Source organism: Mesoplodon densirostris, chromosome 12, assembly GCF_025265405.1.
Source record: "Mesoplodon densirostris isolate mMesDen1 chromosome 12, mMesDen1 primary haplotype, whole genome shotgun sequence".
Classification (NCBI taxonomy): Eukaryota; Metazoa; Chordata; class Mammalia; order Artiodactyla; family Ziphiidae; genus Mesoplodon; species Mesoplodon densirostris.
The window spans coordinates 15645078-15669576 of NC_082672.1; the positions used below are offsets into that span (position 1 = coordinate 15645078).

General features: G+C 39.4%; 1 protein-coding gene across 3 annotated transcripts in view; it reads right to left on the bottom strand.

Moving 5' to 3' along the window:
- Positions 1 to 24499, bottom strand: part of MTHFD1L (methylenetetrahydrofolate dehydrogenase (NADP+ dependent) 1 like) — a 205301-nt gene that overhangs the window by 99540 nt on the left and 81262 nt on the right. The window lies entirely within an intron of this gene.

Here is a 24499-nt window from a genome sequence, read left to right on the forward strand (position 1 = left end):
TGCTGCAGCGTCACGCCGACCTCTGCCGCTGCAGGCTCGCCCCGCACTCCGTACCCCTCCCTCCCGCCCGGCCTGAGTGAGCCAGAGTCCCCGAAGAGGCTGCTCCTTTAACCCTGTCCTGTCTGAGCGAAGAACAGACGCCCTCCGGCGACCTACGCGCAGAGGCGGGGCCAGGTCCAAAGCTGAGACCCAGGAGCTGTGAGAACAAAGAAGAGAAAGGGAAACCTCTCCCAGCAGCCTCAGAAGCAGCGGATTAAAGCTCCACAATCAACTTGATGTACCCTGCATCTGTGGAATACATGAATAGACAACAAATCATCCCAAATTGAGGAGCCAGGAGTCAGTGCTGTGCCTCTGAGGTGGGAGAGCCAACTTCAGGACACTGGTCCACAAGAAACCTCCCAGCTCCACACAATATCAAACGGCGAAAATCTTCCAGAGATCTCCATCTCAACAGCAGCACCCAGCTTCACTCAACGACCAGCAAGCTATAGTGCTGGACACCCTATGCCAAACAACTAGCAAGACAGGAACACAACGCCACCCATTAGCAGAGAGGTGGCCTAAAATCATAAAAAGTCCGCAGACACCCCAAAACACACCACCAGACGTGGACCTGCCCACCAGAAAGACAAGATCCAGCCTCATCCACCAGAACACAGGCAGTAGTCCCCTCCACCAAGAAGCCTACACAACCCACTAAACCAACCTTAGCCACTGGGGACAGACACCAAAAACAACGGGAACTACGAACCTGCAGCCTGCAAAGAGGAGACCCCAAACACAGTAACATAAGCAAAATGAGAAGACAGAAAAACACACAGCAGGAGAAGGAGCAAGATAAAAACCCACCAGACCTAACAAATGAAGAGGTAATAGGCAGTCTACCTGAAAAAGAATTCAGAATAATGATGATAAAGATGATCCAAAATCTTGGAAATAGAATAGACAAAATGCAAGAAACAGTTAATAAGGACCTAGAAGAACTAAAGATGAATCAAGCATCGATTAAAAACACAATAAATGAAATAAAAAATACTCTAGATGGGATCAATAGCAGAATAACTGAAGCAGAAGAACGGATAAGTGAGGTAGAAGATAAAATAGTGGAAATAACTGCTGCACAGCAAAATAAAGAAAAAAGAATGAAAAGAACAGAGGACAGTCTCAGAGACCTCTGGGACAACATTAAACGCACCAACATTCGAATTATAGGGGTTCCAGAAGAAGAAGAGAAAAAGAAAGGGACTGAGAAAATATTTGAAGAGATTATAGTTGAAAACTTCCCTAATATGGGAAAGGAAATAGTTAATCAAGTCCAGGAGGCACAGAGAGTCCCATACAGAATAAATCCAAGGAGAAATACACCAAGACACATATTAATCAAACTGTCAAAAATTAAACACAAAGAAATCATATTAAAAGCAGCAAGGCAAAAACAACAAATAACACACAAGGGAATCCCCATCAGGATAACAGCTGATCTCTCAGCAGAAACTCTACAAGCCAGAAGGGAGTGGCAGGACATACTTAAAGTGATGAAGGAGAAAAACCTGCAACCAAGATTACTCTACCCAGCAAGGATCTCATTCAGATTTGATGGAGAAATTAAAACGTTTACAGACAAGCAAAAGCTGAGAGAGTTCAGCACCACCAAACCAGCTTTACAACAAATGCTAAAGGAACTTCTCTAGGCAAGAAACACAACAGAAGGAAAAGAACTACAATAACGAACCCAAAACAATTAAGAAAATGGGAATAGGAACATACATATCAATAATTACCTTAAATGTAAATGGACTAAATGCTCCCACCAAAAGACACAGACTGGCTGAATGGATACAAAAACAAGACCCATATATATGCTGTCTACAAGAGACCCACTTCAGACCTAGAGACACATACAGACTGAAAGTAAGGGGATGGAAAAAGATATTCCATGCAAATGGAAACCAAAAGAAAGCTGGAGTAGCAATTCTCATATCAGACAAAATAGACTTTAAAATAAAGACTACTAGAAGAGACAAAGAAGGACACTACATAATGATCAAGGGATCAATCCAAGAAGAAGATATAACAATTGTAAATATTTATGCACCAAACATAGGAGCACCTCAATACATAAGGGAAATATTAACAGCCATAAAAGGAGAAATCGACAGTAACACAATCATAGTAGGGGACTTTAACACCCCACTTTCACCAATGGACAGGTCATCCAAAATGAAAATAAATAAGGAAACACAAGCTTTAAATGATACATTAAACAAGATGGACTTAATTGATATTTATAGGACATTTCATCCAAAAACAACAGAATACACATTTTTCTCAAGTGCTCATGGAACATTCTCCAGGATAGATCATATCTTGGGTCACAAATCAAGCCTTGGTAAATTTAAGAAAATTGAAATTGTATCAAGTATCTTTTCCGACCACAATGCTATGAGACTAGATATCAATTACAGGAAAAGAGCTGTAAAACATACAAACACATGGAGGCTAAACAATACACTACTTAATAACGAAGTGATCACTGAAGAAATCAAAGAGGAAATTAAAAAATACCTAGAAACAAATGACAATGGAGACACGACGACCCAAAACCTATGGGATGCAGCAAAAGCAGTTCTAAGAGGGAAGTTTATGGCGATACAATCCCACCTTAAGAAACAGGAAACATCTCGAATAAACAACCTAACCTTGCACCTAAAGCAATTAGAGAAAGAAGAACAAAAACATCCCAAAGTTAGCAGAAGGAAAGAAATCATAAAAATCAGATCAGAAATAAATGAAAAAGAAATGAAGGAAACGATAGCAAAGATCAATAAAACTAAAAGCTGGTTCTTTGAGAAGATAAACAAAATTGATAAACCATTAGCCAGACTCATCAAGAAAAAAAGGGAGAAGACTCAAATCAATAGAATTAGAAATGAAAAAGGAGAAGTAACAACTGACACTGCAGAAATACAAAAGATCATGAGAGATTACTATAAGCAACTCTATGCCAATAAAATGGACAATCTGGAAGAAATGGACAAATTCTTAGAAATGCACAACCTGCCAAGACTGAATCAGGAAGAAATAGAAAATATGAACAGACCAATCACAAGCACTGAAATTGAAACTGTGATCAAAAATCTTCCAACAAACAAAAGCCCAGGACCAGATGGCTTCACAGGCGAATTCTATCAAGCATTTAGAGAAGAGCTAACACCTATCCTTCTCAAACTCTTCCAAAATATAGCAGAGGGAGGAACACTCCCAAACTCATTCTACGAGGCCACCATCACCTTGATACCAAAACCAGACAAGGATGTCACAAAGAAAGAAAACTACAGGCCAATATCACTGATGAACATAGATGCAAAAATCCTCAACAAAATACTAGCAAACAGAATCCAACAGCACATTAAAAGGATCATACACCATGATCAAGTGGGGTTTATTCCAGGAATGCAAGGATTCTTCAATATACGCAAATCAATCAACGTGATACACCATATTAACAAACTGAAGGAGAAAAACCATATGATCATCTCAATAGATGCAGAGAAAGCTTTTGACAAAATTCAACACCCATTTATGATAAAAACCCTGCAGAAAGTAGGCATAGAGGGAACTTTCCTCAACATAATAAAGGCCATATATGACAAACCCACAGCCAGCATCGTCCTCAATGGTGAAAAATTGAAACCATTTCCACTAAGATCAGGAACAAGACAAGGTTGCCCACTCTCACCACTCTTATTCAACATAGTTTTGGAAGTTTTAGCCACAGCAATCAGAGAAGAAAAGGAAATAAAAGGAATCCAAATTGGAAAAGAAGAAGTAAAGCTGTCACTGTTTGCAGATGACATGATACTATACATAGAGAATCCTAAAGATGCTACCAGAAAACTACTAGAGTTAATCAATGAATTTGGTAAAGTAGCAGGATACAAAATTAATGCACAGAAATCTTTGGCATTCCTATATACTAATGATGAAAAATCTGAAAGTGAAATCAAGGAAACACTCCCATTTACCATTGCAACAAAAAGAATAAAATATCTAGGAATAAACCTACCTAAGGAGACAAAAGACCTGTATGCAGAAAATTATAAGACACTGATGAAAGAAATTAAAGATGATACAAATAGATGGAGAGATGTACCATGTTCTTGGATTGGAAGAATCAACATTGTGAAAATGACTCTACTACCCAAAGCAATCTACAGATTCAATACAATCCCTATCAAACTACCAATGGCATTTTTCACAGAATTAGAACAAAAAATTGCACAATTTGTATGGAAACACAAAAGACCCCGAATAGCCAAAGCAATCTTGAGAACGAAAAATGGAGCTGGAGGAATCAGGCTCCCTGACTTCAGACTATACTACAAGGCTACAGTAATCAAGACAGTATGGTACTGGCACAAAAACAGAAAGATAGATCAATGGAACAGGATAGAAAGCCCAGAGATAAACCCACGGACATATGGTCACCTTATCTTTGATAAAGGAGGCAGGAATGTACAGTGGAGAAAGGACAGTCTCTTCAATAAGTGGTGCTGGGAAAACTGGACAGGGACATGTAAAAGTATGAGATTAGATCACTCCCTAACACCATACACAAAAATAAGCTCAAAATGGATTAAAGACCTAAATGTAAGGCCAGACACTATCAAACTCCTAGAGGAAAACATAGGCAGAACACTCTATGACATAAATCACAGCAAGATCCTTTTGGACCCACCTCCTAGAGAAATGGAAATAAAGACAAAAATAAACACATGGGACCTAATGAAACTTAAAAGCTTTTGCACAGCAAAGGAAACCATAAACAAGACCAAAAGACAACCCTCAGAATGGGAGAAAATATTTGCAAATGAAGCAACTGACAAAGGATTAATCTCCAAAATTTATAAGCAGCTCATGCAGCTCAATAGCAAAAAAACAAACAACCCAATCCAAAAATGGGCAGAAGACCTAAATAGACATTTCTCCACAGAAGATATACAGACTGCCAACAAACACATGAAAGGATGCTCAACATCTTTACTCATTAGAGAAATGCAAATCAAAACTACAATGAGATATCATCTCACACCAGTCAGAATGGCCATCATCAAAAAATCTAGAAACAATAAATGCTGGAGAGGGTGTGGAAAAAAGGGAACACTCTTGCACTGCTGGTGGGAATGTGAATTGGTACAGCCACTATGGAGAACGGTATGGAGGTTCCTTAAAAAACTACAAATAGAACTACCATATGACCCAGCAATCCCACTACTGGGCATATACCCTGAGAAAACCATAATTCAAAAAGAGACATGTACCAAAATGTTCATAGCAGCCCTATTTACAATAGCCCGGAGATGGAAACAACCTAAGTGTCCATCATCGGATGAATGGGTAAAGAAGATGTGGCACATATATACAATGGAATATTACTCAGCCATAAAAAGAAATGAAATTGAGCTATTTGTAATGAGGTGGATGGACCTAGAGTCTGTCATACAGAGTGAAGTAAGTCAGAAAGAGAAAGACAAATACTGTATGCTGACACATATATATGGAATTTAAGAAAAAAAAATGTCATCAAGAACATAGGAGTAAGACAGGAATAAAGACACAGACCTACTAGAGAATGGACTTGAGGATATGGGGAGGGGGAAGGGTAAGCTGTGACAAAGTGAAAGAGAGGCATGGACATATATACACTACCAAACATAAGGTAGATAGCTAGTGGGAAGCAGCCGCATAGCACAGAGAGATCAGCTCGGTTCTTTGTGACTGCCTGGAGGGGTGGGATAGGGAGGGTGGGAGGGAGACGCAAAAGGGAGGGGATATGGGAACAAATGTATATGTATAACTGATTAAATTTGTAAAATAAAAAAAAAAAATAAAAAAAAATAAAAATAAAAAAAAAAAAAAAAAATAAGGCAGAGAGAATGATTTTTATATTTAAGTTATTCTATCACATCCCCAACTTGCTATACACAGAGAAGTTGCAGTGACGATTAAGACTCAGATTTTAGAGTAATCACTGATCTGCTACCTTAAAAAAAAAAAAAAAAGCATTAACGTCATGACATCATAGGCAGGCAGGCCCTATAAGCCATGGATTCATAAAATTCTAGAGTTATGAGGGACCTTTAGGGATAACATACTCTAACCTCTTCAGGGCTCCTATGTGCCGGGTAAGCTCTCTTCTTGAGATAACAATGAAGAACATGCTATGCTGTCCCAGGTCCCTCTGATGCCCGGCCCAGAGCACTCCTTTCTATATTACATACTCTCTGCCATTCTGCCCCAAAGCACTCTTCATTAAACATATACACCCCAGAATTTAGGAAAAACCTTTGTTTCTTCTCATTCAGTAACTACTGAACCTCTATTACCCTGCTAGGCACCTAAGCATTTATCAATGTGCCCTTGTCTTCACTTAGTAATCAAACAGGGCTGCCAGCACCTTTTTAACTAGACAAAGATGAGAAAGATTCATTCATTACCTAATAACAAAGGAACATCTTTCTAACCTTTCTTTTCATTTTTTCCTGCTTGAATTCCCTATGGTACTTTAAAATGTTTATTTATCTATCAGTATGTAGGCAAATTTGAATCAACTCTCTTTCACGACTACTTCTAGATGATCTCATGGGTTAGTACGTTTATTGAACCCATTTCTATGGAATCACAATCTTAAGTGCAGTTCAGTCGTCCTCAACTAGGGACATCTGTCAATATCTGAAGTCACTTTTGGTTATTGTAACTGGCATGTAGTAAGTAGGAGCCAGGGATGCTGCTAAACATCCTAGAATGCAGAGGACAGCCGCACACCCGCTTAAAAAAAAAAAACCAAAAAAAAACCCCACCTAGAATTATCTACCCAAAATGCCCAGATAGACACCCTGCTCTAGTTCAAGCAGGACAAAGGAGCCTTGTACTTTCTAGACACTCTTCCTGAGAACATTACAAAGGCATTTACTGCATTAGAACAAAACGCTGTACAAGATTATGTTAACGATAACCATATGTCCCAGGAGACCCTGAAATATGAGTAAAAACTCCACTCAGCAAAGTCTGATGCGCTGTGTCAACGATGTGTTTACTACAACACGGCAGTTCCTGGTGATGAAAAGTAGCGTCTCGCAGGTGACTGATGCACCAACTTCGTAAGGAAGCGAGGAATACAGGACAACACGGGTGATGGCAATGATCTGTCTTACTACTAAGAACAAACATATATGATGGGGAAAAGCTATTCAAATAGGGACTGGGGCTTGGGGAGAGGCACAGACGTTGACATTTACTGACACGCCTGTGTGCCCGGCACTGCACTAGACATTCTCCATCTCATTTCACTTTCTATCGCCTTCATCCTCTGCTTATAGATTACGAAGTTAAAGATGTAAACGTTTAAATAATTTTCTTCCAAGGTCAAACAGTTAGAAGGCGATAGAGCTTGGATGGAAATCATGGTCCATCTGACTGCAGGCTAGGCCCCTGCTCCATCCTGCCCCATCCACGTATAACTGATCCTGCAGCATTTCTTTAACTCAGCCGCTTGGCAAGTTGTGTACCAAGATGGAAATCTCAACACCTTGTACTTCAATAATAATTTGATATCGAAGATGTAGCTCTAGATTCTTTTCCTGAACCCCAGACTTGTTTTCTAATTGCAATGTGGCCCTGCTGTGATCAAAGAAAGTAAGTAATCTGCAGTCTTCTTCTCTATTATATTTCTTCCTTCCCTTCCTTCCCTCTCTCCCTCCTTCCTTCCATTCTCTCTCTCTCTCAATTCAGAAAGTTCTTTTCTCTCTTAGAGCAATTCATTTAGGGATAACGAACCTCATCCTCTCCCAGTTCTCAGCCTACAGTGCTGAGTTCTGGGCAGTGGCAGGCAGTATGGTGGTGAAAAAGAAAGAGCTGCAAGGACCAGCTCCATCTGGGTTTGGTATCCGACACCAGCAGAAACAGGTCACAGGTAGAGAATACTTGCTCTGCAATCTGGCCTCTTGAGAACCGGATGGTATTCTGGGAGTCAGTGGGCATTTCACCACCTTTCACTGGATGAGTCAGATCCCAAGATGGGTCTTCCCAACCTCCTCCAAGCCAGGCGTCCACCCTCCAGCACTAGCTGGGGAAATGACCAGCCCCAACTCTCTTGTTTGGGTTTTCCTTTCCAAATTGCACACCACGGTGTGAGAAAAGGCAACAAATACTTCAGACCTGAAATTCTCGTTTTTGCTTTTACACTGGGGGAAACCCTCCTTAGGCTCTGGGATAGAGTTAAATTGAGGCACCAAGAGTTGTCCCTGAGTTTCTGGCTACTTGAGACACCTGAATATTGTCACCATCATAGCAAATTGAACTTCCACCTTGCTGTGTCACTAAGGGTTTACTCCATGTGTACTCAGAAGATTAGAATTTTCAGATTTCACAGCCACTTTCAAATGGTAATAATTTTTCTCTCCATGATACAGGCAACCAACATACATATCAAATACACAACATAGTGAGTCCCCATTACTTTGGGACATGAACTTGAATTTATGGACTGTTAGAGGGCTCACAGAAGAACTAGCCTTTGCAATCAGTTTAGCTCAAAATAGGTTGAGATAAGAAGTATGTCTGCACAGGGCCGATTTTGCTAACTTAATCCTCAAAAGAATTTCTAGTAAACAGAGGGAGAAATAGAACCGTAGCTTTCATTCAGTTAGCACTTAACTTTCTCACGACAAATCAGAAATGATAAGAAAACCTTTGTACAGGAAGAAGTAAGGTAGATGCCGGACTAGGCTTCATTCTGAAGCACTGTGGGCTATAATTCCTGAATAATGCTAAAGGAATGGAAACTGGACTCTTCAAACTGCCTTTTTCTACCCTGTGTAAACATGTCTACTCCGTTGCAGCTGTCTACAGATAAACTCAGGGCAAGTGGAGTTCAGAGTCACAGAAGCACATAAACTCTGAATTGCAGCTCAAGGTAGGCTGCTGGCCTTCAAGGATTTTAATTATTTTTTCAACGACTAGAAGAAGACTAAGTAAACCAGGATGAATCAATAAATGACAGGGGAAGCTCTGTATTATTACTACAGCTGGAAAAAAAAGCATGGGGGGACTTGATTTAGAACGTATTAATTTTAAGGATCCAACTTAAGACTATGAAATTCTACAAAAAAATTAAATCCTTTCTGCTCTTTCGGACTTGTCTTTGCTCTTCGCTTTTTTTTTTTTTAAATTTATTTATTTTTGGCTGTTTTGGGTCTTTGTTTCTGGGCAAGGGCTTTCTCTAGTTGCGGCGAGCGGGGCCCACTCTTCATCGCGGTGTGCGGGCCTCTCACTATCGCAGCCTCTCTTGTTGCAGAGCAGAGGCTCCAGACGCGCAGGCTCAGTGGTTGTGGCGCATGGGCCTCGTGGCTCCGCGGCATGTGGGATCTTCCCAGACCAGGGCTCGAACCCGTGTCCCCTGCACCGGCAGGCAGATTCTCAGCCAGTGCGCCACCAGGGAAGCCCCCCTGCTCTTCAGTTTTATTATATGTCTTAGGGTCAAATTTTCATCAAGTATACAGATTCAACTGGGCACATATTAGGAGATTTAAAGGAAAAAGATACCAATTAAAAAAGAAAAAAATACTAATATGAACATGTGCCTTTCCTCTTGCTTACCTTTTTGGTGATGGCAGTGCTTACAGACATTAGGGGAAGTTTGGTAGTTGTATAGAAGCATGAAAAGGTTACAGGGGATTTATTAGGAGAAAAGGGAAGAGGAGATAAGGAAAGTATAAAAGGGACATAGGTCCATATGAACTATCTGTTTTGGGTAGTAATAAAAACTTCGAAAATACCAGTAATGCCACTTAGATGTACTTTGGTATCAGGATCCAGAATTTCCTTCTTCCAGAGAATTAATTAGGTACAGACACTGGTTCCCGTTATTTGAACCCATTGTTATACATCTTGTTTTATAAAATGATTTTGACCAAAGTGAAATTTGATTTTGAAAAAAATGTTTAGATGAAAATTAAATTATACATGTTACTTTTTACCTCCTCTCTAAAAATCCAACTAAATTAAATTCATAAATTCATTATCCAAAGATGCCAACTTCTTGTACAGATCATGAGCACTTGTACAATGTCATTGCTTTGACCAGGGTTTTAACCCTTCCATTTTTAGCCAACTGTGGTACCCCAAAGTTCTGGCTAAGGGCCTGGATTTTGGGGTGACTGCTTGGGGCAGAGCTGTTCTCTTGCAGCTCCTGAAAACCGGACACTAGGAAAATAACTTGAAACAAATTCTGAAAGTCTTTGCTAACAACGTGCCTTAATCTAAAGTAATGGAAAGATGAAATAGAACATTTTCCATCGAGCAGTTGATGAAAACCAAGCCAAGGAAGAAAAAAGCATAAATGTCAAAAGGTAAATACGTTTTATCTCAAAGGTTCCCAGGGGAAAAAAACAACATCCAAAAACCTATATTAGCTTCTTCTGCGACTGCAAGAAACCCAGCAAGAGAAACCAAGATTCCTGAGTTTGGAAACAAATTAAATCTACCAACATTCCTAGTATGACAACTTCTATTATAGAAAAAGAAACTAAGACAGAAGGAAAACATTCTAAACTTGAAAGCTGGAAGATTCTACAACATATTTAACTAAATAAAAGCAGGCAGGGCAGGAATTTTTGAACTGAAGGTAGAGACCCATTAGTGTTTTACATAATCAATTTACTGGGTTGCAACAAGAATTTTTTAAAAAAGAAGAAATAGGATAGGAAATATTAGGATACATGACATATGATAAGAGAAAGTAGTCTTGTTTCATAAGACACTGATTCCATTTTTCCATACGTGTGTGCATGTGCTATAGAGTGTACTTTATGCTCTGGGTTTCAGTCAAAACATCCAAGAGCCACTGGCCCAGACTCTGCAGATTTCTTATCTAGGAAGGGAGACAGACCGGCTGGTTTTACAGTCATGTCTAGCCCCACTGGTTTCTCACAAGATCAATTTCATGATTATCCAGACCTGGTCCCACTCTGCTCAGCACTGGGACAAACAGCACAGGTAGCTCAAAGGAATGACGACCTTAACCTCAGTGTTATCCGCCATTACCAGTACATTTAGGGGCACCGATGCAATGTGACTCTCACTGATCCAGTGGCTCTTTGGGGCAGAAATGGTCTCCATGGTCCTTCTTTCCATGTTTTCTTCAGTGTGTCTGACCTGGTCACTAGCAATAGACAAGCCCCCCCTGCCTGTCCAGTGATACAAGATCTTGAAAGGATTCGATTTAACAGAACAAACGAGGACTCTCTGAAAAGGCCAGTAATTCCTACTGACAAGTCTAAAAAACTCAAAGTAAAGATAATTGCCCCGAAAGGAGGGATGAGCATATTTTTTCCTTGGCTTATTTAAAAAATAATCCTTTCCGTCTATAAAATGAATATATATGAGTAGAAACATATTACTGATTACTGGAAAATCTGATGTGAAGGAGAAAATATATCAGGCACTTTTAACCGTTTTCGCTGTTATTTATGTCCTTGAATCTCTCTGTACTGTTGACCACGGAACATGCCCTTGAGATGTCCAGGTAAACACAGTTTATAAGCGAAAGGTAACAAAGCGTCAGGAATAATTCTCATGTTCCCACCTCTGCACCCCTACCCCATCCCTATGTGCAGAAGGAGTTGATACTAAAGTTTGGTATCATTCTTATTTTGTATAAACAAAGAACAAACCCTCATTTGCCACCCCTGTTTCTTTCTCCTGCTCTTGGTATGCCCCCAGACTGGCCTTATATCTAGAAGTGGGGTCCAACTTGGGTTAAGTACCAATAATAGAAATATGACTATTTGTATCACACAAGAAAAAACTGATCTTTGATTTACTTAAGAATGAAAGTGGGCCTGTCGGTTTGGGTGAATTAGGAGATAATCCTAAGCATGTTTGTGTAGAGAAGTCAAAGAAGTCAAAGGTCTCCTCTCTCTAAACCCTGGCAGATACTGTCTCCCTCTCTCTCTCTCTCTCTCTCTCTCTCTCTCTTCTCTCTCTCTCTCTCACACACACACACACACACAAAAGAGAGAGAGAGAGAGTGAGGTATAGTGACATGGATGACTTGGCAGTCTGGGAAAACCTCTTGAACTATGCCATGTTAACCTCACCCTTCTATTTAAAGGAGCCCATACAGAATCAGAAAATGTCTTAGCTTCTCTTGCAGTTAGGTATCGCTATGAGACCAATGTTGTTAATGAGATGTAAACAGAAGTGTTGTATGACTTCCAGTAAGGCTCTAGAAAAGGTGATATGCCTTTCATTCTCCTTCCTGCTGGCTGGGTTATAGATGTGATGGCTGGGGCCTGTGCAACCATCCTGGGCTACTAGGTACACCCTGATGACTGAGTAGATGACATACCAGTCGAGACTGTCTACCCTGGATTTCTTTTACATGGCAGAGAAATAAACTTATATTTGCTTTGGGCCACTGTTTTCACTATTGCTGTTATGTGTGTGTGAACCTGATCCTAGATGATTCCTTTGTGAAAATAAAGCCTACCTAGAAACGTATCTAGCATTTTTCATTTCTATCATTTCAGTTTGCACATAATTTGAACGTCATGCAGTGTTTTCTTTCTCTGCACAACAGTAACTCTGGGACTAAAGACAAGGTTACATTTCTAATTTAGAAAAGATGGGAGATTTGCTCAAAGTTTTGTTGATGAAAAAGTTAAAATTTCTGAGGCTGAGAGTGGCTGTAACTCTTTGACAGATGCCCCAAAGCTATGCCACTGAAGGTAAGTGAGAGAGGGTCTAATCAAAAGCTCCGGACACAGATGTAAATCAAGACAGCAGAAACCGGTATGTCAGTTTGCAGTAGGAGAGGACACACAGTAGGTCTCAAGAGGGTTTCCTGTTCATCTGACTTTAAGAACTGTTCGCACTCTAAATTCTACCTCCTCTGTGTATGTGCTAAACAAAGAAGTGTTCTTTGAAGGCAAAAAAAACTATTTTCATAGTTGTTTTAAATATTTTTAGAATTTATTATTAAACTATTGCCTGACCCTAAAAAGTAAAAACAATCCAGTCGACCAATATATTCATGCGCTTTTATAAAACAAACAAAAAAAGGACTAAACAAGACTGAGGTGGGCTGGGGTGGAGGGCAATCAAAAGAAGGTACTCATATCGCTGGTGTCTAAAATTCAGTATGTCTGTGTGCATAAACACTTGAATATATGAAAAATTAAAATTTAAAAAAACCCTCATTCTTTAGGACATAACTGAACATCTCAGTGGGCAAGAAGGAGTTTTTAGTGGATGAATAAGCCATCCTCACTGCCTCTGGACAGCAGGCTATAAGGGCAACCTCTGAGAAATCTCTTCACTCCTCCGCATTGAGTTTGTAGACAGAAAGTCTCGCCAGGGCTCAGGCTGTCTGATCCCTCAGGTCATCTACTGTCCACGTCTCTACCATTCCCATTATCAAGGGAAATGGAAGAGCACGGATGGCTATATACAACCATCACTCCTGCTAGAAAGTAACGCAAAGGCCCTGACCCACTAAACATGACTGTTAGCATCCAGAGTTAGCTCTAAAAAAAGTAAAGACTTGACCACATACTAATGACAACTGCCAATCTACGCCTCTAGCCTCAGCCTGTCTCCTAAATTCCAACCTATATTCCTCCCCTGCCTTGCACACATAACAAACATTAACATTTTGCCACAACTGCTTATCTTCCTTTTACAAAGAAGTAACACAGCACAGACAGAGCTGAAGGCTATCCTCGTGCACGGGTACCAGTTCAGCTCCTTCCCTTCCTCTCATGGTCAGCAATTCATATTAACTTGGTGCTTATGCGGGTCATATTTTCATTCTTCTGCACATGTCCAAAGGCATAAACAAAATACAGTGCTGTTTGTATGTTTTTTAAGTGTGTGAGACTGCATTTACAATTCCACTAGCTGCTTTGTCACTCAATATTGTATTTCTGAGCTCTTACCTTGTGGAAATACCCAGAAGTAGTGCTGCTGGTTGTGAAGCACCCACATCCGTAACTGCTAACCGAGTCCTTTACTGGGGAAGGGGCCAATTAGATAATAACCCTTTGGCCTCTCCTTCCCCTCACTCATTCACTTCAGGAAGGTGGACTGTCTTACCTGATGGGAAAGGGGTAGTTTGGAAAGAAACCCCATCTTCCAGTGGAGTCCTGATAACAGTAACACTACAAAATCATTCCGGAAGTTCTCATGGATCAGAAGCTGTATGCTCTTCTCCAAGATCTTTAAGGACGTTGAAAATATACGTCCAGTCTGTTTTCTCTGCCACAGCGCTGAGCTGGATGAACTCCTGGTGATTCCCTGAACACATACTGACCTTTCTCCCCTCTGTCCTCCTTTACTGGATTAGATCTTAAACGTTTTTCAAAACCTCCCTAAAATGCCATCTTCTCAAGGGAGTCTTAATGGAACCACTATTGAAGAACTGTCCATTTATCTCTACCAGTAATTGAAAGCATAACATTTCAGATCGGCATTTGTTCCCCTCCAAATGACCTGATCTAACCATGAAATTCATCTCTGCCACGTCTTATACTCCAGCTAAACTATCCTCAGAACCCACCAACTCTTTCCCATCCACATTTGTTTGTTCTGTGCACTCTGCCTAAAAACCATTTCTCCCTAACTCTGCGTGTCAAATAACTTCAGATTTTAAATCAATTTTTCCTTTTTTTAAAAAATCACAAAAGTAATGCACACTAATTGTAAAAATTTCAAGAATACCAAAATATGTAAAGAATACAGTGAAGGCCACCATGACCCCATTTCCCACAGATGAATAAAAGTAATCATTTGCTATACTTCTTTCATACCTTTTCATTGCAGGTATATATTTATTTCATAATTTTAAAATGCAAGAAATACATTATAAATATTGTTTGGCAGAGTAATTTCTTTTACTTTATGTATTGTGAACTTCTTTCCATGTTCTATATACGTCTATTCTTTTTAATAACCTTGATGTTACCATATATACCAATAATACCACACTTTTCGCTTTTTTTCTTAAAGCTTTATGTTTTAATGTTCACGTTAAAATTTAATTCATCTTTATTCGGAATAAATTGTGATGAAGGACTCTAAAGTTTATGTTTAAAAATTAATAGGGGACTTCCCTGGCAGTCCAGTGGTTAAGACTCCACACTTCCACTGCAGGGGGCACGGGTTTGATCCCTGGTCAGGGAACTAAGATCCCACATGCTGTGTGGGGCAGCCAAAAAAAAGAGTGCTCCAGGCAGAGAAAAGAGCCAGTGCGAAGATCCTGAGGTGGAAGCACCCAGTGTGGTTGGGGAATAGCAAGAAGACTAGTGTGGCTGGATGGAAAAAAAAAATTAATAGTCAAATGTCTGAACATCATTTAATCAGTAACACATCCGCTGGCCACTGATTTCAAATGTTACCTTTATCAAATTATTAATATCTACATATAATGGAGTAAGTCTAATTAAGGACACTTAGGAATTCCTTTGATATCAGTTTTCTTTGTTTATTCCTCTTTATTGTTATGGCAGTATTATCTTCTTTTGATATCTAGAGTTAAGTAAATCATTCATCATTGTTTTTTTTCTTGTCTATCCTTATCATTTATTCTTTTAGAATCTAAACAAATGTTGCTCTTGATTTAACGATGAAGCTCATCTTCCTCTATTTTTACAGTAACCATAGGAGAGTGAAATTTTCCACCCTAAAATGTGTCTCTTTGACATGAGGATTATTTTATGTTGATTATTCTTAAGAAACAGAAGACTCAGGAATTCTTTCTTTTTACTTCCTCCTTAACTGCCTGAAAGAATTTAGATAAAGGGCTTGATCCAGGAACAGGACGTTCACCAGAGATACCTACAAAGAATATGGGTCAGGTGTAGGTGGGGGGGGTGGTACTTGGCAGGGCCTGGACATCAAAGTCCTCTTTGTGTCCCCCTGTCTCTGCATAATCAAGGAAACATTTGTTTACCAAACATTTTCTTTTTCATCTTCCTGTGAATTGCCTTCATAACCTATGAAGTCCCAGACTCTACAACCTTCTCCTTAGTCCGGATGACATATATACTTCATTTTACCTGACTGTCTTTGGAATCTCTCATGTTCTGATTCCCTGTACATACATGATTAAATTTGGTTTTTCTCCTGTTAATCTGTCTCATGTCAATGTAATTATTAGGCCAGCCAGAAAACCCTGCAAGGGTAGAGGGAAATTTTTTCCTTCCCCAACATAATTACTGTGCTATACCATAATATGGTATGATATATAGCAGAGTAATTTTATAGTAATTTACATGTTAGTTTGACAGAGGAATGATGATTAACACTGACTATTCCCATTCAAGAACATGGCATATGTGTATGAAAACATGACAACCCAAAATCTATGAGATGCAGCAAAAGCAGTTCTAATAGGGAAGTATATAGCAATACAATCCTACCTCAAGAAACAAGAAAAATCTCAAATAAACAACCTAACCTTACACCTGAAGGAACTAGAGAAAGAAGAACAAACAAAACCCAAAGTTAGTAGAAGGAAAGAAATCATAAAGATCAGAGCAGAAATAAATGAAATAGAAATGAAAAAAACAACAGCACAGATCAATAAAAATAAAAGCTGGCTCTTTGAGAAGATAAACAAAATTGATAAACCTTTAGCCAGACTCATCAAGAAAAAAGGGAGAGGACTCAAATCAATAAAATTAGAAATGAAAAAGAAGTTACAACTGAAACCACAAAAATACAAAGGATCATAAGGGATTACTACAAGCAACTCTATGCCAATAAAATGGACAACCTGGAAGAAATGGACAAATTGTTAGAAAGGTAAAACCTTCCAAGACTGAACCAGGAAGAAATAGAAAATATGAACAGACAAATCACAAGTAATGAAATTGAAACTATGATTAAACATCTTCCAACAAACAAAAGTTCAGGACCAGATGGCTTCACAGGTGAATTCTATCAAACATTTAGAGAAGAGCTCACACCTATCCTTCTCAAACTCTTCCAAAAAATTGCAGAGGCGGGAACACTCCCAGACTCATTCTACGAGGCCACCATCGCCCTGATACCAAAACCAGACAAGGATACCACGAAAAAAGAAAACTACAGGCCAATATCACTGATGAACATAGATGCAAAAATCCTCAACAAAATACTAGCAAACTGAATCCAACAGCACATTAAAAGGATCATACACTATGATCAAGTGGGATTTATCCCACGGATGCAAGGATTCTTCAAAATATGCAAATCAATCAATGTGATACACCATATTAACAAATTAAAGAATAAAACCATATGATCATCTCAATAGATGCAGAAAAAGCTTTTGACAAAATTCAACACCCATTTATGATTAAAACTCTCCAAAAAGTGAGAATACAGGGAACCTACCTCAACAGAATGAAGGCCATATATGACAAACCCACAGCAAACATTCTCAATGGTGAAAAACTGAGAACATTTCCTCTAAGATCAGGAACAAGACAAAGGTGTCCACTCTCGCCACTTTTATTCAACTTAGTTTTGGAAGTCCTAGCCATGGCAATCAGAGAAGAAAAAGAAATAAAAGGAATCCAAATTGGCAAAGAAGTAAAACTGTCACTGTTTGTGGATGACATGATACTTTACATAGAAAATACTAAAGATGCCACCAGTAAACTACTAGAGCTAATCAATGAATTCAGTAAAGTCACAGGATAAAAAATTAATTCACACAAATCTCGTGCATTCCTACACACTAACAACAACGAAAGATCAGAAAGAGAAATTAAGGAAATAATCCAATTTACCATTGCAACAAAAAGAATAAAATACCTAGGAATAAACCTACCTAAGGAGGCAGAAGACCTGTTCAGGAAACTATAAGATACCGATGAAAGAAATCAAAGATGACACAAACAGATGGAGAGATGTATCACGTTCTTGGATAGGAAAAATCAATACTGCGAAAATGACTACACTACCCAAAGCAATCTACAGATTCAGTGCAATCCCCATCAAATTACCAATGACATTTATCACAGAATTAGAACAAAAAATTTTACAATTTGTATGGAAACACAAAAGACCCTGAATAGCAAAAGCAATCTTGAGAAAAGAAAAAAAAAACAAAACACAGTACTAGAAGAATCAGGCGCCCTGACTTCAGACTATACTACAGGGCTACAGTAATCAAGACAGTACGGTACTGGCATAAAAAGAGAAATATAGATCAATGGAACAGGATAGAAACCCCAGAGATAAACCCACGCACGTATGGTCACCTAATCTATGACAAAAGAGGCCAGAATATACAATGGAGCAAAGACAGCCTCTTCAGTAAGTGGTGCTGGAAAAACTGGACAGCTACATGTAAAAGAATGAAATTAGAACACTCCTTAACACCATACAGAAATATAAACTCAAAATGGATTAAAGACATAAATGTAAGGCCAGACAGTATAAATCTCTTAGAGGAAAACACAGGCAGAACACTCTATGACATAAATCAAAGCAAGATCCTTTTTGACCCACCTCCTAGAGTAATGACAATAAAAACAAAATAAAAAAATGGGACCTAATTAAACTTAAAAGCTTTTGCACAGCAAAGGAAACCATAAACAAGACAAAATGACAACCCTCAGAATGGGAGAAAATATTTGCAAATGAAGCAACTGACAGAGGATTAATCTCCAAAATATACAAGCAGCTCCTGCAGCTCAATATCAAAAAAACAAACAACCCAATCCAAAAATGGGCAGAAGACTTAAATACACATTTCCCCAAAGAAGATATACAGATTGCCAACAAACACATGAAAGGATGCTCAACATCACTAATTATTAGAGAAATGCAAATCAAAACTACAATGAGCTATCACCTCACACCGGTCAGAATGGCCATCATCACAAGATCGACAGACAATAGATGCTGGAGAGGGTGTGGAGAAAAGGGAACACTCTTGCACTGTTGGTGGGAATGTAAATTGATACAGCCACTATGGAGGACAGTATGGAGGTTCCTTAAAAAACTAAAAATAGAACTACCATGTGAGCCAGCAGTCCCACTACTGGGCATATATCCATAGAAAACCATAATTCAAAAAGGTACATGCATCCCGATGTTAACTGCAGTACTATTTATAATAGCAGGACAAGGAAACAACCTAAATGTCCATCAGCAGAGGAATGCATAAAGAAGATATGGCACATATATACAATGGAATATTATTCAGCTATAAAAAGGAACGAAATTGGGTCATTTGTAGAGACGTGGATGGACCTAGAGACTGTCATACAGAAGTGAAGTAAGTCAGAAAGAGAAAAAGAAATATCATATATTAACGTGTATATGTGGAATCTGGGGAAAGGGGGGTGGGATGAACTGGGAGATTGGGATTGACATATACACACTATTGATATTATGTATAAAATAGATAACTAATGAGAACCTACTGTATAGCACAGGGAACTCTACTCAATGCTCTGTGGTAACCTAAATGGGAAGGAAATCCAAAAGAGGGGATATATGTATATATATATATTTGAGTCACTTTGCTGTATGGTAGAAATTAACACAACATTGTAAAGCCACTATACTCCAATAAAAATTGAAAAAAAAAAAACACGGCATATGTCTCACCAACGATTCAGACTCAAGAGTCCTGCTTTGTGTCTTTCAATAACATTTTATGGCTTTCTTTCTATATGCTCGTTTCTTGTTAAATTTATCCCTAGGTATTTTATAGTCTGGGGACACATATAAATAGGAAATTTCCCCTTTTACAGTATCTGTTTATTGCTGATATAAAGAAAAACTATTACATACTTACATTGCATCCAAATAACCAACCAACCAATTTACTTAAAATAAATTTCTTGAACTCTCTATTATACAATCATACTGTATATAAATAGAGGAAAATTTATCACTTCCTAATATTTATACTTTTGTATTGTTCTTGTTTTATTACATTGGCTAATACTTGCAGAATAATGATGAATAATGATGGTGATCATCTTAAGTATTCTTGTCATGGCCTGAATATATTCGTGTACACTTAGGACTTCAATATTTAATATGATGCTGATTGTTAGTTTCTGTTTTTCAAATCTGTTTAAATTTTTCTATTGCATGAGGTCTTTATCATTCCATTGAGATACCTCTTTCTTCAAGTAAAGAGTTACTTCTTTACACTGCTTTATTTTGAACTGGATAACCAAGCACTTTGTAAACTGACATAGTTCTTTTAAACTTCAGGTAGTTTTTAAAATTTACGTTACTTACATCAAAACATTAATGGCTAAAAGAACATTTATGGTTGAAGCTAGCAAGACGTTGAGACTTTTAGAAAGCCCTAAAAATCCAATTTTCTCTCCCCTCCCCACAAAAGATATAAAAAGTTCCACACAAGAATACACTACTCATTTAGTGACAGTCAGCTTCCTTATATTCCTTACTCAAAGTTCTACTAGGTTTTCTTTGCATGAGAACAGCACAATATTGTAATTATATCAAACATTGCTAAAAGCTTAAGAACAACCTCATATAACTGTAATTTTCTAAACTACAATTTATACATTAAGTAAGGGTAGTTGGACTCTTCAGCATCCTCAGGTTGAAAGTTCACAGCCAAGATGGGGTAAGATAGTAGTCAAGTAATATAAATTTAAAGTCATTGCATAGTGGATATTTTTATTTTTAATCCTCAAAAAGCCTATGCATTTAAAAATCATTTTATGTTAACTTTCACAGCACTAATCCCTGCAAGACACTGTTTTGACAGGGGTCTTATTTTAACTCCATGTTTTATGATGGAAAGCAGAACTACATTACGAGCACATTATTCAGAATACACATAAATCCTAAGTAGGGATAGACTAGATAACTCATTGAAAATAAATTTGCATTTTGTGGCACACAAAGAAACAGTCAAGGTCAGGTTAGACATTCCTAAAGTTCAAAACTCCTTTCAAAACTGTTTACTCTTCTTATTTAACTACTCTTTTAATTAATGAATTTTGCCTCAAAAAACCACTGGGCAAATAAGCCAATGTTTATCATAAAAAGCCTAGAGGAAATTCAGACATGTTTACCAGTAGATAAGTTATTCAGTAAACTGATGTGTATTACTAACTTTTCATTTTAAAAAACATTTATTTAGTGCTGGTTACGTGCTAAGCATAGGGCTATGTGATAATGGTGATACAGAATGAAAGTGTACATTTAGGAAGCAGTAAAGCACAGTTCTAAGAGCAAAGGCTCGGTGCTGGGGCTTAGACTCAAATCTCTGCTCCCCCCTTGCACTAGCTGTTAGCCTTTGGGCAACTATTAACTCAGTTTCTTCACCTGTAAAATGGGGTGTATTATGGCAACTGCCTCCTAGGGTTGGTATAAGACATACTAACATATACTTAAAACACAGAGAAAGTCCCCAGCAGGATGCCCAGCACACAGCAGGTCCTCAAGATGTGGGCGGGGCCAGGATACTGGAGACCTTGCACCCTGCAGGACAGTCCCACAAAGATTTGTCCCCTGCCCCACCTGACTTTCCTTCCACTCTCGTAGTTGGAAAACCTGATTATGATTATATGACCTTAGAGCCTTCCCCACAATCTGTTTTACATAAAAACTCCAAATCAAGCTATCAATAGCTATCTTTTTTAAGGAATGCAAACAAGAGTGCAAATTGAAGGCAGGTTAACTTTGTTTTCTTTGGAACTTTGCCAAGAGATGTTCACTTTGGAAGAACATCGCATCAGCAACGCCGATAACCACTTGTGACATCTGAGGTGCCGAAACACACCTAATCCTTCCGCACCTGTGGCTGTCCTATGAACGAATTCTTGTGTATGTGCAAGCACTACTCAGAATATCTTTTAGTGTAGTCGAAGTAGTTCTCCTAAGTAATACATACTGAAATACATATCATGTTACCATAAAATAGTTTTATATCACAACTAACACATTACATTGTGTTTTGAAATTACCTGTAGAAGGTTATAGTACCTGAGTTTTACTTACAATAAAGTCAAGTGTTTGGTATAAAAAGAGGGAATGGCTATGCTGAGTTTGAGAACACACCTGGCTACATAACTCATTCAAAGTCACAGCTGATAAGGAACAGAGCTGGTATTTGAACCAGGGTTGTCCTTAGAATGCATGTTTGTAATTCTTATACTTCTGAGGTGGGAAATTAATGGATGCTCCCCACCTCCATGGAGTTCTTTGAACTGGGGAGTCATTTATTAGATATTTACTCAGAAGCTCAGAATATAGCAGTGAACAAAAGGGCCAAAGTCCCAGTGCCTTAAAGGATTTATATTCAGTGGAGAGACAGACAGTGTTCACACAAATGCCTGCATGTCTAGTGGAGCAGCACAGAGGATGGGGGTGCTGGGGGGGGGGGGGCGGGTGCTCTTTCAGTTAGAATGCATGCAGAAGGCCTCCCTGACACATAAGCAGAGACTTGAGTGAGGCAAGGGAGCAAACCATGTAGTTATGAGAGAGCTTTGAGAGTGAGAACAGCACGTGCAAAGGCCCTGATGTGGAAGGCGGCGGGGAGCACCCATGCCAGATGCTCAGCAAACTGGGGGAAAGGCAGGGCAGGAGACGAGATCAGAGGGGCAGATGGTGGAAGAGATTATGTTTGGGTTTATTCTGAAAGATACACAACTGGATGGTCTTAGCAGAGTCGGGATGGAGTGTGACTTAGGCTTCAACAGGACCACTCTGGTGGCATTATGGAAACAGACTCTGTGGTCAGGGAGGGGTGAGGGGTGGCTGTCACAAAGCCCAGGAGAGAGATGGTGGTGACCTGAACCAGGTGGGGCCGCCATGTGCCAGGTGTGGTTGGGTCACATCCATTCTGATGGACTGGGTTTGGGGTGTGAATAAAAAAGAGGAAGGAAGAATGATTTCAAGGCCTTTGACAAAAGCATCCAGAAGAATGAAACTGTCATCAACTGAGATGGGGAAGCAGGATTGGGACCTACGGAAAGAGAATCAAAAATATGGCTTAGAAATTTTTAAGTGTGAGGAGGCATCTGGATATATGGTGGTCAAGGAAAGGTCCTGGCTACGTGTGGAGATGGTCAGTCAGGTCCTAGGGTGAAAGTTTAGGGCAGCAAGAGAAAGGATCTGAGGATGAGCCCAGGCAGCGGGACGATGCTTCAGCAAAGGAGCCCACAGAGGAAGGAGCTGGAGGGAGGGCAGAGGCTTTAACAAGGGAAGATTCTTGTTTTATGTTATTCACATGTAGGACGTTACCAGCATATCTAATCCTTTCCTAGGGTAAAGCTCTTGCACAAGTGCACCAGGAGATAAGAGCAAGAATGTCTGCTCAACACAACATTTACTGTTTATAATAACACAACCACTGGAAACAACCTAGATATCTGTTGACAAGAGAACGGAGAAGTGGTGGTATATTCACAGTTGTTAGATGCAACTGGTTAGAGAAGATACAACACCACATTGCTTTTGTAAATTCTAAAATCTTTTTCCTGTCATTTCAGTAGTGAGCAAGAAAGACTTTAAAATTTAAAGAGGAAATGTACTGGATATCATGCACCTGTGAGTTTGCTGGGTTCCAGGGCATTCTGCTTTCTCCCTAGTAACTATACAGCATTTCCAGAAGGACTCCAGAAGGATCCCCATATTTCCAGAAGGATTGCCCTAACCCAAAGAAGTCATCAGATCTGCTCAGAATCTCAGATCCCTTCTATGGATAATGGTGCTAAATGCCTTTGTCTGAGAAGGGAACAAGCAGTAGTGTTTTCCATTGTCAGAACACAGATATTCTTCACTTGAAAGAATGCATTCGTATTTGTGAAGGTTTATCTTAAAAGTAAAGATCGTTAACATCTTAACGTGGTAACGGCAGCTGGCGTCCACTGTTCTGTTTGGGCCAGAGTCACCAGGGTCTGTGCTTTTCCAGCATTACTGCACTAAGCCCTGAAAACAAGCCTTGAGTTAGGTAAGGAGAAACCAAGATTCGGGAGGCTACTCGACCTACCTAAGGTCACAGTGGGCACACAGCAGAGAGCAATTCAAATCCAGGCGGCTGAAGCCTGCAATCTAAGTCGTGTGGCTGCTCTCCATTACCTGGATTTTCAGTATTAGAGCAGAAAATGACCAATAAACCATACTGGAATCAAAATGAATACCACCCCCACCTAAATTAGTCTAACTTATTATTCTAAGTGAATTCCACTCAAGCATTGTAAGATCAGTTTGCAAAATTTGGTGACCTGTAATTAAGAGGTCCTACTCCTAAGTTCTAAAAAAGTTTATGAAGGGCTTCCCTGGTGGTGCAGTGGTTGAGAGTCCGCCTGCCGATGTAGGGGACACGGGTTCGTGCCGCGGTCCGGGAGGATCCCACATGCCGCGGAGCAGCTGGGCCCGTGAGCCATGGCTGCTGAGCCTGCGCGTCCGGAGCCTGTGCTCCGCAACGGGAGAGACCACAGCAGTG